The sequence below is a fragment of the Heterocephalus glaber genome, unplaced genomic scaffold, assembly GCF_053883595.1.
Source record: "Heterocephalus glaber isolate CG9 unplaced genomic scaffold, H.glaber_assembly_v1.0 deba00000071, whole genome shotgun sequence".
Taxonomy (NCBI): domain Eukaryota; kingdom Metazoa; phylum Chordata; class Mammalia; order Rodentia; family Bathyergidae; genus Heterocephalus; species Heterocephalus glaber.
This window is the reverse complement of record NW_028258137.1, coordinates 570,605-584,123: the sequence shown is the minus strand read 5'-3', so window position 1 is coordinate 584,123 and position 13,519 is coordinate 570,605. Positions and strand designations below refer to the sequence as shown.

The window sequence follows — 13,519 nt, the reverse complement described above, 5'->3', positions numbered from 1 at the left end:
GGACAGGGCGGGACTTGCCCTTTGAGGGGCGGGGGGGCGGGGACGGGGCTAGGAGCCCGAGGGCAAGGCGTGGCGTGGCGTGGCGTGGCCCGGCCCAGCGGCTGGCAGCACTCGGGTGCGGCTCGGCTCCAGGCCGCGTAGTCCTCCGAGGAGCTCGCGCACTGCGCCCAGTGGCGCCGAGGGTTCGCCTGGCGCGGACGCCGCGTCCGGGAGCCAAGTAGGTGCTGCGCGCGGGCGCCGAGCGTCCTTGCGGGTCGGTGAGCTGCGTGTCGTGTCTTCCTGCAGTCGGAACTGCCGGTTTTCCCGGGACCGCGGGCTCGGGCCCCCCACCCCATCCCTTTAGTTTTCATTTTTTAGCTCATTGCAGAATGAATATACGTAGCACAAAATTGCCTTTTTACCCACTTGTAACTGAGCAGCTGAGTGGCGGTAAGTACGTCCACACTAACTTCCAGGGCTCTCGTGCGTGCGTGCGCGTGCTTGTGTGCGTGCGCGTTCTACTGGGGCTGAACCCAGTAGTAGTCCCTAGCCCTCTTTAAAGTCGTGTTAAATACAGGGTCTGGATAAATTGCCCGGGCTGGGCAAGTTTGCGCTCTTCCTGCCTCAGCTTCCCCGAGTGCTGGGATCACAGGTGTGGTCACCAGGGCTGGCTGGGCCCCACCTTCCCTTCCGGTTTCCCTATTATGCTTGTGCAGGGTTGGTGGTCAGCACCTCCCTTTGTGTCCCGCGTCCTACCCTGTCTGCGGCCCAGGCTCTGGGCCCCTCCAGGCGACGTTTGGTGCTCGGGGTGCCCGTTTGCCCGCCCCAGTGCTGCCCACACTCACCTCACTGCGACCGCATTCACCACTTTAACCTCTGCGCGCAGCTCAGCGGTACGAGGTCCGCCTGCAACCCAGCCGGCACCACCGCCCCCTGTGACCCTTGTCTTGCGAAGTGGAAACGCTGTCCCCGGAACACAGCCATTTCCCTCCCAGCCTGGCAGACACCGTCCCACTGCCTGTCTCTGGTTTCCAGGACGGAGTGCTTGCGTCTCACGTAGGAGGCACTGAGTGGCGCTTGCCTTTTCCACTGTGCTACCTGGCCAGGGGCCTCCAGGCGCATCCATTAGGGGGCCTATGTTAGCAGGGACTTCCTCTTCAGGGCTAAATGATATTCCATGGTGTCACTTATTCGTGCTTCTGTCAAGAGACGCTCGGGGGTGTTGTGTAAATTTCTCGGAGACATGAAAGAAATAATGTCTCAGAACAAGTCAACAAGTGCAGCCTGGCGACTGAGTCCGTCAGGCTCCCTTACACAGCAGTGGGCGGCTTTCGGGTTGCAGTGCCGGGAGCCCCACCCCCAGGCTCCTGGTTTTACAGGGCGCTGAGTGAAACAGCACAGCAAGGAGGGTCTTGGGGAAGCAGGTGCCCCACGCCCACGCACCTTACCAGGAAGCCCTGCGGGGCCCTGCCAAGCACCGAGTTGGGCACTCAGCCTGGTGCCGGGCAGTGTGTGAGGAGGGGCAGACCCTGCGGGACGGGGCGCTGCGGCTGGCTCAGAGGACAGTCCCCACCTGCATCCCACCCAGCCCACGCTCTCTCACCCTCTCCCGCCCCTCCTCTGCCCAGCCTGACCCCAACCCCATCGAAGGAGGCAGCCTGGCTCCCTGGGACAAGTGAGCACGCAGGGTGGCAAAGGCTGAGTGGCTGTGGTTCAGCACCACCCTTGGGCTGTTCTGTTCACAGTGTTCCCTTGCACCTGTGCTCGTTCCGGGGTGAGCAGGAGGGGCCTCGTGTACAGCTTGGTCATTGGCGGTAAAGCCGGCGGCGAGAGCTCGTAATTGAATGAAGGCCTCTAGTGCCTCTGCCTGGGGCATTAATGTGGTCAAAGAGTGTCCCGCTGTGCCAGTCCCCGATGCTGGTAGGTGACACCGTGTGTCCCATTCTGGCCTGCATTCCTGCTGGCAGCCACCTGTGCTGGTGGAGGGGACCCACGGGGCACAAGCATACAGCTGGCCCAGTGCAGCCCTGTCTGGCTCTTCATCCCACCTCTCGGGGCATCTGGGTCAGGGCTCGCCTGCCTGCCTGCTCTCTGGCTCCTGCTGTGACTTCTCTGGAATGGAGCTAACCGGGTGTGCATCCGATGAGGACACTCCTCTCGTTCCAAGGTCCTCAAGAAGTTACTGTGATTTGGGGGACAAGGGCAAATGTTCCAGGGTGTGCATGCCCTGCTGGAGAGGTGGTCACATGCCAGCAGTTGGGCTTCCTGTGATTGTCATGGTCACTGCCCCTGAGGGAGAAGAGCCCTTGGGCTTGGCCTGCTCGGGCACAGCCAACAGGTGCAGAGACACCCATTCAGGAGGCAGATTCGCTGGTGCACTGTAGCCAGTTAACACAGTAGCAGTGGCTTCCCTGCTGCGGCCCTTGACCTGCATGGCTACAGATCCTTGTCCTGGCGCCCAGCGCCGAGTGCAGGTTCCCTCCCTAGGTGCAGGCTCAAGGGGAAGGCGGTTGGTTGCATCCAGAGCAGCTGCACCATGACTACCCCAGGAGGCACATTCTGCCTGGCACTCTGGCAGTGTGGCACACGAGGCCAGCACCATGCAGGACCCTTGGTGACTTCCCCCACGGCCAGTGTGGCGCCCTCTGCATTACAAATGCCAGCCATTGGGGAGGAAGCGCCTAGCTCTGTGCCAGCTGGGTCTGTCTGTGCCCTGCAGCCGGGGGTGGTGTCTTCTGAAGTGGTGGCTCACTGCCTGGCTCTGCCATGCTGTGGTGGCTGTGGCCTGTGTGGAATGGGGTCCCAGGGAAGGAGCCCAACCCTGCAACAGAGTTTTCGTTCCCCGGCCTTCTGCTTCAGGAAGTGCCTTTTCCCACCCACGCAGGTGCCTTCATTTCAGCCTTTTAGCTATTGTTTTAACCCATTTTAAAGAAAATCAAGCCAGGCCCTGCTGCGGGAGTAGGGAGGTGACAGCCACTCCTCCGAGGCAGCCGGACCCAACAGTGAGCTGGGTGTCCCCTGCCGGTGGCCTCCCGTGGCCTGTTTCCAGCGACCCTTGCAAGAGGGCCATGCTGGTGTCTGCACAGGTGAATGCAGAATCTCGCCCTCCGAGGCAGGACTCTGGGAGGGTGGCTGGATCTCGGGGTGCTGTGCTGGATTCGTCTGCAGTGTGCTCATGGCTGACTGGCCACTGGTGGGACCTGGAGGCCACACCTCCCACCCGGCGCCTCCATCCTCGCGGGGAGCTCCCAGGCTGTGAGCAAGCAGCTTTCCTCTGCCAGCAACCACGCATGGACTTGGACCTCTGAACTATGAGCTCGGCAAACCTCTCCTCCTCTAGTTGTAGGTGTTGAGTTTGTGTCCCCGGCTGGGAAAGTGACGGAGATGTAGCCTTTGGTATGCTCCAGCCCTCTGGGCCCTCTGCTCCCATATTTCACGTGTGTCCAGTGGACAGCTTCATCGGGTGACTGGGGACAAACCTGTGGCAACATTGGCCTCCTGGTTAGCTGGGGACTGAGCAGCCCGTGGGCAGCTGTGTGGACGCCCGTCAGTGGCTCTGGCCCGTTCTGTGTCCTCTCCTACCTCTCCTTCCACATCCGTTGGCCCGTTGTGCCTACCAAGCACTGGCCAGTGCCCGTGGTCCCCATGTGCCCTCTGCAGGGCCAGGCCTCCGAAGCTCTGCCGTTTCCCAGGAGCCTCCATGTCCATGCTGCTCTGGCACAGCCCATGGGCTGCTGGATCCAGAAGGGCTCTGCCCTCATCTGTGCCCACGTGCACCTGTGTTGCCACTGCCCGCCATTCCTGCAGTGCCCAGTGAGTGCCACAGCTGTGCCAGCACATTCAGGGGTGTGGTGTCCCCTCCAGCACTCACTGGCTTCATGGTTTGGAAGCACAGCAGCCTCGGGATGGCGTGCATGGCGTGTGTGGCAGGGTACGGGTAGGGTGCTCACCGTGCGGGTGTGAGGACCATTTCTGTATGGTCTGAAGGGGGCAGGGAGGCCCCACCAGCCCTTGCTGCACCTGCTGCTTTCTCTGTCACAGAAGTGGGTCGGGGATGGGTCCCACCTGCAGCGGGGCTTCCCACGGAGCTTCCGGGAGCCCTTGGGAACCAGCTGTCCGGGCATAGCCCTCGGGCTCCCGGTAACCTCTGGAACAAACGGGTATCAGGGTGCTGGGGGACACAGCTGCCTCAGCCTCCTGAGCGCTTCCATCCCATCCCATGTGGTCCCCATTGTATCCAGTTGTGCGAGCATGGTGGGATGAGAATGTGCCCAAACCCCACGTCCCAAGGGTGCTGGGATCACATTCGCTGGCCCAGGCTGCCGCGCCAGGTTCCCACTGACCTTCCCAGGTATCACTCACGTCTTGGCTGCCCACAAGACTCTCCAGAGCTTCACAGCAGTGCCAGGCCCTGCTCCCTGGGGCCCGGGCTTCCCCTGCCCTCCTTCCGCTGTGCTGTGTGTTCACCAGGTGTTGCCCTACAGAGCTCAAACGCCCAGAGGTGGGTGGTGCTGTCCGCAGAATGGGGCGTCTCAGGTGGCCCGCAGGATGTCCCGCCAAGGCCCCGGCCCACCCGTGGCAGCAGTGGGCTGCGTGGGAGGCTGCAGCCGAGGGAATGCACAAGATCCCTATCAGCTAAGATCCCCGAGCCCGCATGGCTGAGTTGTTCAGAGGGCAGCGCCAGGCGTGGGCAGCGCACTCACCTCTGCGTGGGCTGCCGTCCTCCTCCCCTGCAGCCTCCAGAGAGGGCGCTTGGGGCTGGGGAGCCCTGCCTTTCCTGACGCCTGATGGTGCCATCGTTTATACACGTCCCCTGGCTGCTCGGTGCTGTGCCCTCAGGGAAGGCAGCTCCCTGGCTCCTGTCCTGCCCTGCCCAGCTGCACGTTGCTGCCGTGGTGCCCCACTGTGTACACGCCTGGTGTTCTCATCCAGGGGAGACATGAGCGGCATGTTCCGCAGGCGGGGGAGAGTTGCCCACCCTGTGCAGGTGTGGTCTCCTCCATCCCCTTTGTGCTTTGGGGTTGCCACCCATTCCCTAGGCTGCTGCCCTTGTGCCCACCGGGGCCCGTATGTTTCAGATGTGAGTGGGGGCCAACACTGGGGTGCAACACAGGCCCTCGCTTGCAGGCAACCAGCACCTCAGGAGGGAAGCAGCTGGGTCCCTGACAGGGTGCTGGCGGCCGGGCACACACTGCCTCCTTTCTCTGTCAGGATACTGCTTTCTGATGCTGGGACACCCTCCGGCAAGCCCAGGGCCGGAGTGGGCCTTCCCTCGACCTGCTCCGGCAGCACTCAGCGCGGCACAAAGCTCGGCACATTGCCCGTGCTTTCTGCCTGAGTGTCCCTGCCTAGGTTTCCTGGACACTTCGTGCACTCCATTCACAAGGCTTCCAAGTTGCTCAGGTCTGCTCAGGTCTGTCTCTGGCTCCTGGGGTCCTGCCTGCGAGTCTGCTCCAGCCACATGAGTGCCCGTCGGGTCAGCTTCTGCCTGAGTTCCTGTTGAATGGGGCCCTGCTGGGCCCAGTGAATGAGGAGCAGGGCCAGCCTCCCTCCGGCCCAGCCCCTGTAGCGCTGTCTCCCGGCTCAGGGCCATTTGGTCCCTCCCTGCGGCCCTGTGGCTGAGGAGCCTGGGTGGAGCAGCCTCTGCCCCACAGAGCTGCTTGGTTCCCTGGAGCCGACATTCCAAGGCCTCCCGGGCCTCCAGCACCGGCCCCTCCACGGCTCAGCCGAATGCGTTTCCGAGGCAGAGCTTGCGTCCCCGATGCCCATGGCCACTCTTCTGCATGGGACTCCAGCTTTGCCTGAGCATTTGTTGCAAGGCCATCCTTTCCTCATGAATGGCGCTGGAGCCTTTGTCAGTCTTTCTGTTCAGTCCCACGGGTTCGATCAAGACACTGTTTTATTGCATGGCCCTGTGGTCAGTCTGAAAACAGGAAGCGGGCGATCTCCAGCTTAGTTCTTTTTCAGAGTTGTGCTGCATGGGACCCCTTAGGCGCCATGTGTCTTAGGGTGCAGTTTTCCTAGTTGCAAAAGTCACCCCTGGGACTTTGAGAGGGCTGTGTAGAATCTGGACTTCATTGGGAGAACCGGGGATCGAACTCAGGAGCTCGTGCTTGGGAAGCAGGCGGCAGCACCACTGAGCTAAATCCCCAGCTCTGTTTTGTTTTGTTTTTGAGACAAAGTCTCACTATGTTGTGCAGCCTGGCGGTGAACTCACTGCACTCCTCCTGCCTCAGCCTCCAGAGGGCTGGGATTACAGGCATGTGCCACCATCCCTGGCTTCAGAATTGACATTTTAGTAAGTCCTCCAATCTGTGTGTACAAACATGGGATATATTTCCATTTACTGTTTGTCTCATTTCTTTTTTATTTAAAAATAAATATAATCTCATTAAACTTTGTTTTAATGGGTCTCAAAATTCTCTGACAGATTTTTGGTCAAGTTGTTTCCATTAAAAAATGTTGATTTTAAGGGCTGGGGATTTAGCTCAGTGGTTCTGCCGCCTGCCTTGCAAGTGCAAGGTCCTGAGTTCGATCTCCTGTACCAAAAAAAAAAATGTTGATTTTAAAAACTAATAACTTAAAACTGCCACACACAAAAAAGACAAATGGTCCACAAAATATTCTCCTTTCCTTCTGAAGGTTTTATGATACTTTGTTGTCATTAACCATCTTTTACTATTAAACTTACACAGCCAATTGGTACAAGCAGTGCTGAGGCCGGTCTTCTGCTTCTGATGAAGCCTGGGGTGGGCAGGGGTGAGGGTAATGTTCCTTTAGCCTTCTGAGCTCCTGGGCAGGCCGTTCCCCCAGCCTTCCTGTCCACTGCTGTGATGACACCACGGCAGCTGTCTCGTGTCGTGAGCAGCAAAATGACCCGGAGCAGGGGTCAGGGAAGCCCGCCACACACGGCTGGCCTGGAGCCCTGTCAGCGATGGCAGCATCGCCAGATTCCAGGAACCGGGGCCCTCTTCCAGCTTCTTACCAGACCGGCAGTCAGTCTTTACTTTCGGCTCAGCAAACTTGCAAGCGTTGTGAGCTGTGTGACAACCCCACCGTGGGCACAGCCAGCCCCGACCTGGCCTGGATGGCTCAGGATAACCCCGCAGGGAAACAGCTGGCCAGGTCATCTTTGCTGTCACCAGCAACGTTGCCATGACGAGCATCCTTGGCACAGGTTCTTGACACTGGAGCCCACACTGTTCCCAGGACGAGCTTCACCCGAGGCCTCGTGGTGCCTTTCGACAGACTTTACTTGAGCTGTGACACTGACTGGAGCAGAGGTGGCCGCTGTGCAGGCTTGAGAGCCCCAGTCTCCACTCGCCCCAGGGGACGGTGTCGATACCTCCAATGTCATAGACATCGGGAGGGGCAGCCGCAGAGGCCTGTCAGTTGGGCGAGTGGGTGGCAGGATGCAAACCTAAGTTGCAAGCGCTGTGGTCTCACTGGCATCGCCATCTTTATGAACGACCTGCCCTTGAATCAAGGCACGTGAACCCTTCTCTGCAGCCGCTGTACCATTCCACCCAGAAGCTAGCTAGCTGGTCAGGGTCGCAGCCAGTGCTCAGAATGTAGCTGCTGACTTCCTTAACATCTTCCTCACATCTCTTCTTGCTGTAGGTGGCTCAGTGGAATGCATTTTGTTGACATCAACAATGAGTTGTTTCACACCAGCATGTGAGTCAGAAGGACACACTCACGGAGATCCTAGCTTCCAGTTCCCCAACACCAGCAGCACAAGCAGGACGGCACAGTCAGCTTGAGACGCCCCTGTAGTCAAGCCTGTGATAAAGTCTCTGTGTCCTTGGCACTGGTGATAGTCACATGATACTCGCTGGTCTCAGATTTCCACAGGGAGATGTCAATGGTGATACCACGCACGCTCTGCTTTCAGCTTGTCCAAGACCCAGGCATGATTGAAGGAACCCTTCCGCATCTCAGCAGCCTCCTTCTCAAATTCTTCAGTGGCTCTTTTGTTGATGCCACCACACTTACACTTCAGATGGCCAGCAGTGGGGACCTGCCTGAATCCATGTGTCCAGTGACAAGGATATTGATGGGAGTCTTTTCCTTTCCCATGTTGGCTTTGATTTAGTGGTGATTTGTGCTCTCGAGGATAATCTGTTGTGAAAAAGCTAGTATTTGTCTCATTTCTTTCAGCAGTTTTGTAGTTTTTATTGTACAAATTTCTGACCCCCTTGGTTAGGTTAGTGTATCCTTTTAGTTGCTGTTGTAAATGGAATTACTGTCATAACTGCTTTTTCAGATTCTTCATTGTTAGTATATAGAAATGCAATTGATTTTGCTCCTTGACTTTGTATCCTGCTGTTTAATGAATTCACTTATTAGTTTTTTTTGTTTTTCTTCACAGTACTGGGGACTGAACTCAGGACCTTGTGCTTGCAAGGCAGGCAAGGCGCCACTGAGCTAAATCCCCAGCCCACACTTATTAGTTCTTGTATGGAGTCTTCCTGGTTTCCAATAGATAAAATCATACTACTTCTTTTCCAACCCGGCTCTTTTCTTCCTTTTCTTTCCCATGGCTCCATGGGATACCCAGCCCCATGTTGAGCAGAAGCAAGGACAGCAGTGCCCTCACCTGCGCCTGACCCTGAGGAGAGCCATCTGGGGGCAGAGCTGAACCCTCCCCTCGGGGTGTCAGGCATGGTGTTAGTTGTACAGAAATAGTTTCTTTCTGTTCTAAGTTTGTTGAATGTTTTATCATGAAAGGATACTGAATTTTGTCAAATGTTTTTTCTGCATCAATTGAGATGATTGTGATTTTTTTTGCCCTTTTAAAAAGCAAATTTATTTGTATATTCATTTGCTTAGCAGTACTGGGAATTAAACCTAGGTTGAATCCAGGGTCTTCCCTCTGAGCTGCATCCCTCCCTTGTGGTGTTTTGTTCTGTTGTGACACAGCTCCCTCTGTGTTGCTCAGTTTCCAGGCTGGGTTTGAACTTGCCAGCCTCTGGCTTCAGCCTCTGCACGGTCCCGGCAGGCCAGGTGTGTGCTTCCACACCAGGCAGTTTCCCCTTTATTGTCTTAAAGAGGTATGTTACATTGATCTACCTTTGCATGCGGAGCCATCCTTGGATTCCAGGAATAAACCCCACATGGTCATGGAGTCCATTCACTAGTATCTCCTTGAGGATTTTTGCATTGATGGTCATAAGAGATGTTGGTTTATAGTTTTATTTAGTGTCCCTGTTTGCTTTTGGCTTCAGGGCAATATTGGCCTCATAGAATAAGTTAGGAAGCATTTCCACCTCTTAAATTATTTTGGAAAAGCATCAGAAACATTGGCATTCATTTTTTCTTTTTCAGTGGTAACTGCGGCTTAAACCCAGGGCCTTCACATTGTTCTACCTACCAAGCCACTTTTTAATTTTTTATTTTGAGATGGGGTCATGCTAAATCACTGAATTGCCCAAGGTGGGCTTAAAGTTGTGAACCTCCTGCTGCGGCCTCTGAGTGCTGGGATCACAGGCTGCACAGCTACACAGGGTTTATACAGTTTTGTGCTTTCCAGTTTTATGCCATTGATCTATAGCTTTATGCCACTGTGGTTAAAGAATGTTTCTGTATTTATTTATGGTACTAGAGGCGGAACTTCGGGCCTTTGCACTGAGCCACGTCTCCAGCGCCTTTTAAAGTTTTCTTTTTTGGTACCGGGGATCGAACTCAGGTCCTTGCACTTGCACAGCAGGCGTTGAAACCACTGAGCTAAATCCCCGGCCCTAAAGTTTTTAAGTTGAGACAGGTCCTTGTTAAGTTCTCCAGGCTGGGCTTAAACTTGTAACCCTCCTGCTTCAGTCTATGTTCATTTTTAAATTTATTAGGACGTAACTTGTGGCCTGACATATGGGCCACCCTGGGACATGTGCCCCACGCACTTGGGAAGAAGAGCACTTTGCTGCTGGGTGGAGTATTCGTGCTTTGTAGTGTATTTAACCTCCAACTGTTATTTACTACAATCTCTCCCCTTAATCTTTTCTTTTCTTTCTTTTTTGAGATACGGGGGACTGAACCCAGAGCCTTCATATTGAGCTACATCCCTAGCCTTAAAAAAATTTTTTTTGAATATGAGAAAAGGAAAAAATGGAAACAAAGTCTCTGTAAATAGAGAAGGGTGGAGGGGGTGAAGGGAGGGCAGGGAATGGGGAAAAAATAAGAACTAAGATGCATCATGTAAAGGTACAGTTCCCCACAATGAATGTAACTGTATTTTATACCTAAAATGTACCAATAAACTTAATGAAAAAATTTTTTTGAGATATAGTTCCCGGGAAGTTGCCCAGGTATTATGGTTTGTGTCTAGATGTCCCCAGAACCTCATGCACTCACAGGTGGGGCTTTGGAGAGTGAGTGGGTCATGAGTGTGGGATGCTGGATTAATCCACTGGTTGTCTTAGCACAGTTCCAAGTGTGGGTGGACTGACTGACTGACAAAGGAAGACCCACCCTGGGTGAGGGTGGCAGCAACACACAGGCTTGTAGCCTGCATAGAATAAGAAGAGAAGAGCGGCTCTGTCTTCCTGCCTCCCCTGCCATGGACTGTTTCTCCTCTGCCATGCCCTCTGCCATGGTGCCCTGACGTGGAGCCAGCCAACTATGAACTGAAACCTCTACAGACTGTGAGCTAAAAATAAAACTTTCCCCTTCTAACTTATGGGTGTTGTGTATTTTGTCCCAGCAACAAGAAAGTAACTAAGACAAATTTGTTGTTGTTGTTGTTTTGCGACAGGGTCTGACTTTGTAGCTCAGGCTGGCGTCAAACTCAGGGCAGTCCTCCTGCATTGGCCTTCTGAGTGCTGGGATTACAGGCATGAGCCACCACACCTGGCTCAGACAAATTTTGATACCGGACGTGAGGCTGTTGATGTGACTGTGCATGTGGTTCAGAAGCCCTGGAACTGGCTTGCAGGAGGAGTTTTGAACGGTCTGAAGATGCTGGCTGGAGAAGCAGCCCTGGGATGCTGTGAGCCAAGCTTGATGCGAGATTCCGGTCAGAGCCCAGACGACCAGAATGCTGCCAGAAATGCAGCCAGAAAAGACAGACTCGAAAAGTTTCAGTTGGAAGCAAGGAATGCATTGGCAGTTGGACTCCAGGCCATGTGTATTATGTTTGGGCAGAAAATTTGTCTACATTTTGCTCATGTCCGGAGATCCTGTGGGTGACTGAGATTAAAGGTGGCAGACTGATTAATCTGGCAGATGAAATTTCAAGGCAGTCTGATGTTGAGGCAGTGGCATGGATACCACCAGGAACTTTTAGCCAATCTGTACCTTGAGAATCTTTAGAAAGTTTTTAGTTTGTCCAGAAAGGAAGCTCCAGTAGGGCTTGAAAAGATGGAGCAGAGGAAAACTTGGCTGCTGAAAAGATTAGCAATAAAAACCCAAATACTGGGCTGGGGATTTAGCTCAGCAGCACTGCATCTGCCTGGCAAACACAAGGTCCTGAGTTTGATCCCCAATACCAAAAAATACAAAAATAAAAATAAAAAGCTAAGTATTTCAAAACAGGACCATAGAAAAGATGGATTGAGGGCACCACAAAAACCAGTAGGACTCCACTCTTTGCAGCCTCAGAATTGCAAAGGTTAAAGGCTTTGAGAAGAGAGTCCTAGGGCACCATGTTCCAGAACAGTGGTGGCCTGAGGACTTTGTCCCTCAGGACTGGGTTCATAGCATGCAGAAGCCTGGCTGCTGCTCCAGCTGGTGGCAGACTCTGGCGTCATCCACGTGGTGCTGGTTTTAGGCGCATGCAGAATGCAAGAGCCGTGGGGTCACGAAGGCTCCACTCAGATTTCAGAAGAAGGCCTGGGAGGCCAGGCAGTGAGCCCCTGAGAGGGCAGCATGTGAAGCTGAGTGTGAAGCCGAAGTTGCAGTGGAGACCCCAGAAGGTTGAAACCAGGAATGTGGGGCATCTGAGGAAAGCCGCAAGGAGGGAGCAGAGCCAGCCTGAGAGGCCAGGAGGGCCACAACCAGCAGCAGCGCTGTGGGGGCGGAGCCCTGTGCAGCTCCCATCTCACCACAGATCGCCCTGGGTGCTAGACAGGGAACGATGCGACTTAATGTTTGCCCTGCTGGATTTTGGTCTTGTGTTGCTCCCATATCCTTTCTGGTTCCCTCTTCGTACCTTTTAGAATGGGAATATTTATCCTGTGTTGCTGAATATCGGAAATGTCTAACTGGCTTTGCATTTACGGGGGTGCACAGCTCAGGGTTTGCCTTCAATCTCTGAGAAGTTGGACTTGGACTTTTCAGCAGTGCTGAAACTGTAGGACTTTGCCAGCTCTTAGAGATGACTAGCCGGGCATGCTGGCCACGCCTGTGATCCCGGCACCTGGGAGACTAAGGCAGGAGGACCACCGTGAGTCTGAGGCCAGCCTGGGCGACATAGTGAGTTCAAGGCCAGCCTGAACTATATAGCAAGGCCCTCTCTCACAAAATGAACAACAACTACAAAGATGGACTAAATGGATGTTGCATAAAGGGATGCACATGAATCTTTTAGGGGCCGGGGCAGAATGTTAGGGCTGTACCTAGATGTCCCCCCAAAACTTCATGCACTCATAGGTGAAGCTTTGGGAAATGGGGTGCTAGACCCGTCTGCTGATTAGGTTAGCACAGTTCTGGGTGTGTCTGGGTGATGAACTTACTGAAGAAGGAAGAAGTGTCCTGGGTGAGGGTGACACCAACCAGTAGGCTTGCAGCCTGCATGGAAGAGACAGAGAGGGAAGGCTCTTTGTCCTCCTGCCAGGAATTGCTTCTCCTCTCTAGTGCCCTCTGCCATGCTGCCCCGCCTTGGAGCCAGCTGACTGGGCACTGAAACCTCTACAAACTGGTCTACAAAACCCCTTTCCTCCTCTAACATGCAGGCATCAGGTATTTTGTCCCAGTAACAAGAAAGTAACTCACATACCAGGCGGAACTCAAGCTTGTAATCCTGCCTGCCTCAGCCTCCCAACTGCTGGGACCACAGGTGCACGCCCCCTTGCCCAACTTGTTCCGTCCACTTTTACTTCTTATGTTTTGATGGCCTATTCTTACGCACATAGGTGTTCATGGTTTTTATCTTCTTGATGTACTGAACCTTTTGTTGCTGTTGTAACATCTGCTTTGCGTCTCTTCTCCACGTGTACAGACCTACCGTCTGGTATTGTAGGCAGCACAGCGTTCGGAACTGCGTGGGCTGCTTTCACTCGTGTCTGATCTGCAGCGAGTCTCATACACAGCTGTGGCTGCATCGTGTTGTATCCCCTTTGCTAATCCCTGACTGACTGGAGAGGTTAAGCCGCTGAAAGCGATTACAGGTACAGAAGCTCTTCTGTCAGCCTGCTGCTGTCTTCTGTGCCAATAGCTTTTTGGTCCTTCATTTCCAGAATTACTCCTGTGTGTTATGTTGATTTTTTCTGGTTTATTAGTGTATGTTTGCAGTATGTAATGATTATATTCCTCGTGGGAGCAGGTGCGAGTACATAACACATCTTAATTCCTTTTTTATCCCCTTCCCTTCCCTCCCTCCACCTTTTGC

General features: G+C 54.3%; 1 long non-coding RNA gene across 2 annotated transcripts in view; it reads left to right on the top strand.

Annotated features, from left to right (window-relative positions):
* The first annotated feature begins 83 nt into the window (after window positions 1-83).
* LOC106009237 (uncharacterized) overlaps window positions 84-13,519 on the top strand; it is a 49,833-nt gene continuing 36,397 nt past the window's right edge. For both annotated transcript variants that reach the window (XR_015450231.1, XR_001183327.3), the window contains exon 1: window positions 84-217. This is a non-coding gene — a long non-coding RNA (uncharacterized LOC106009237). The remainder of the gene's footprint in view (window positions 218-13,519) is intronic.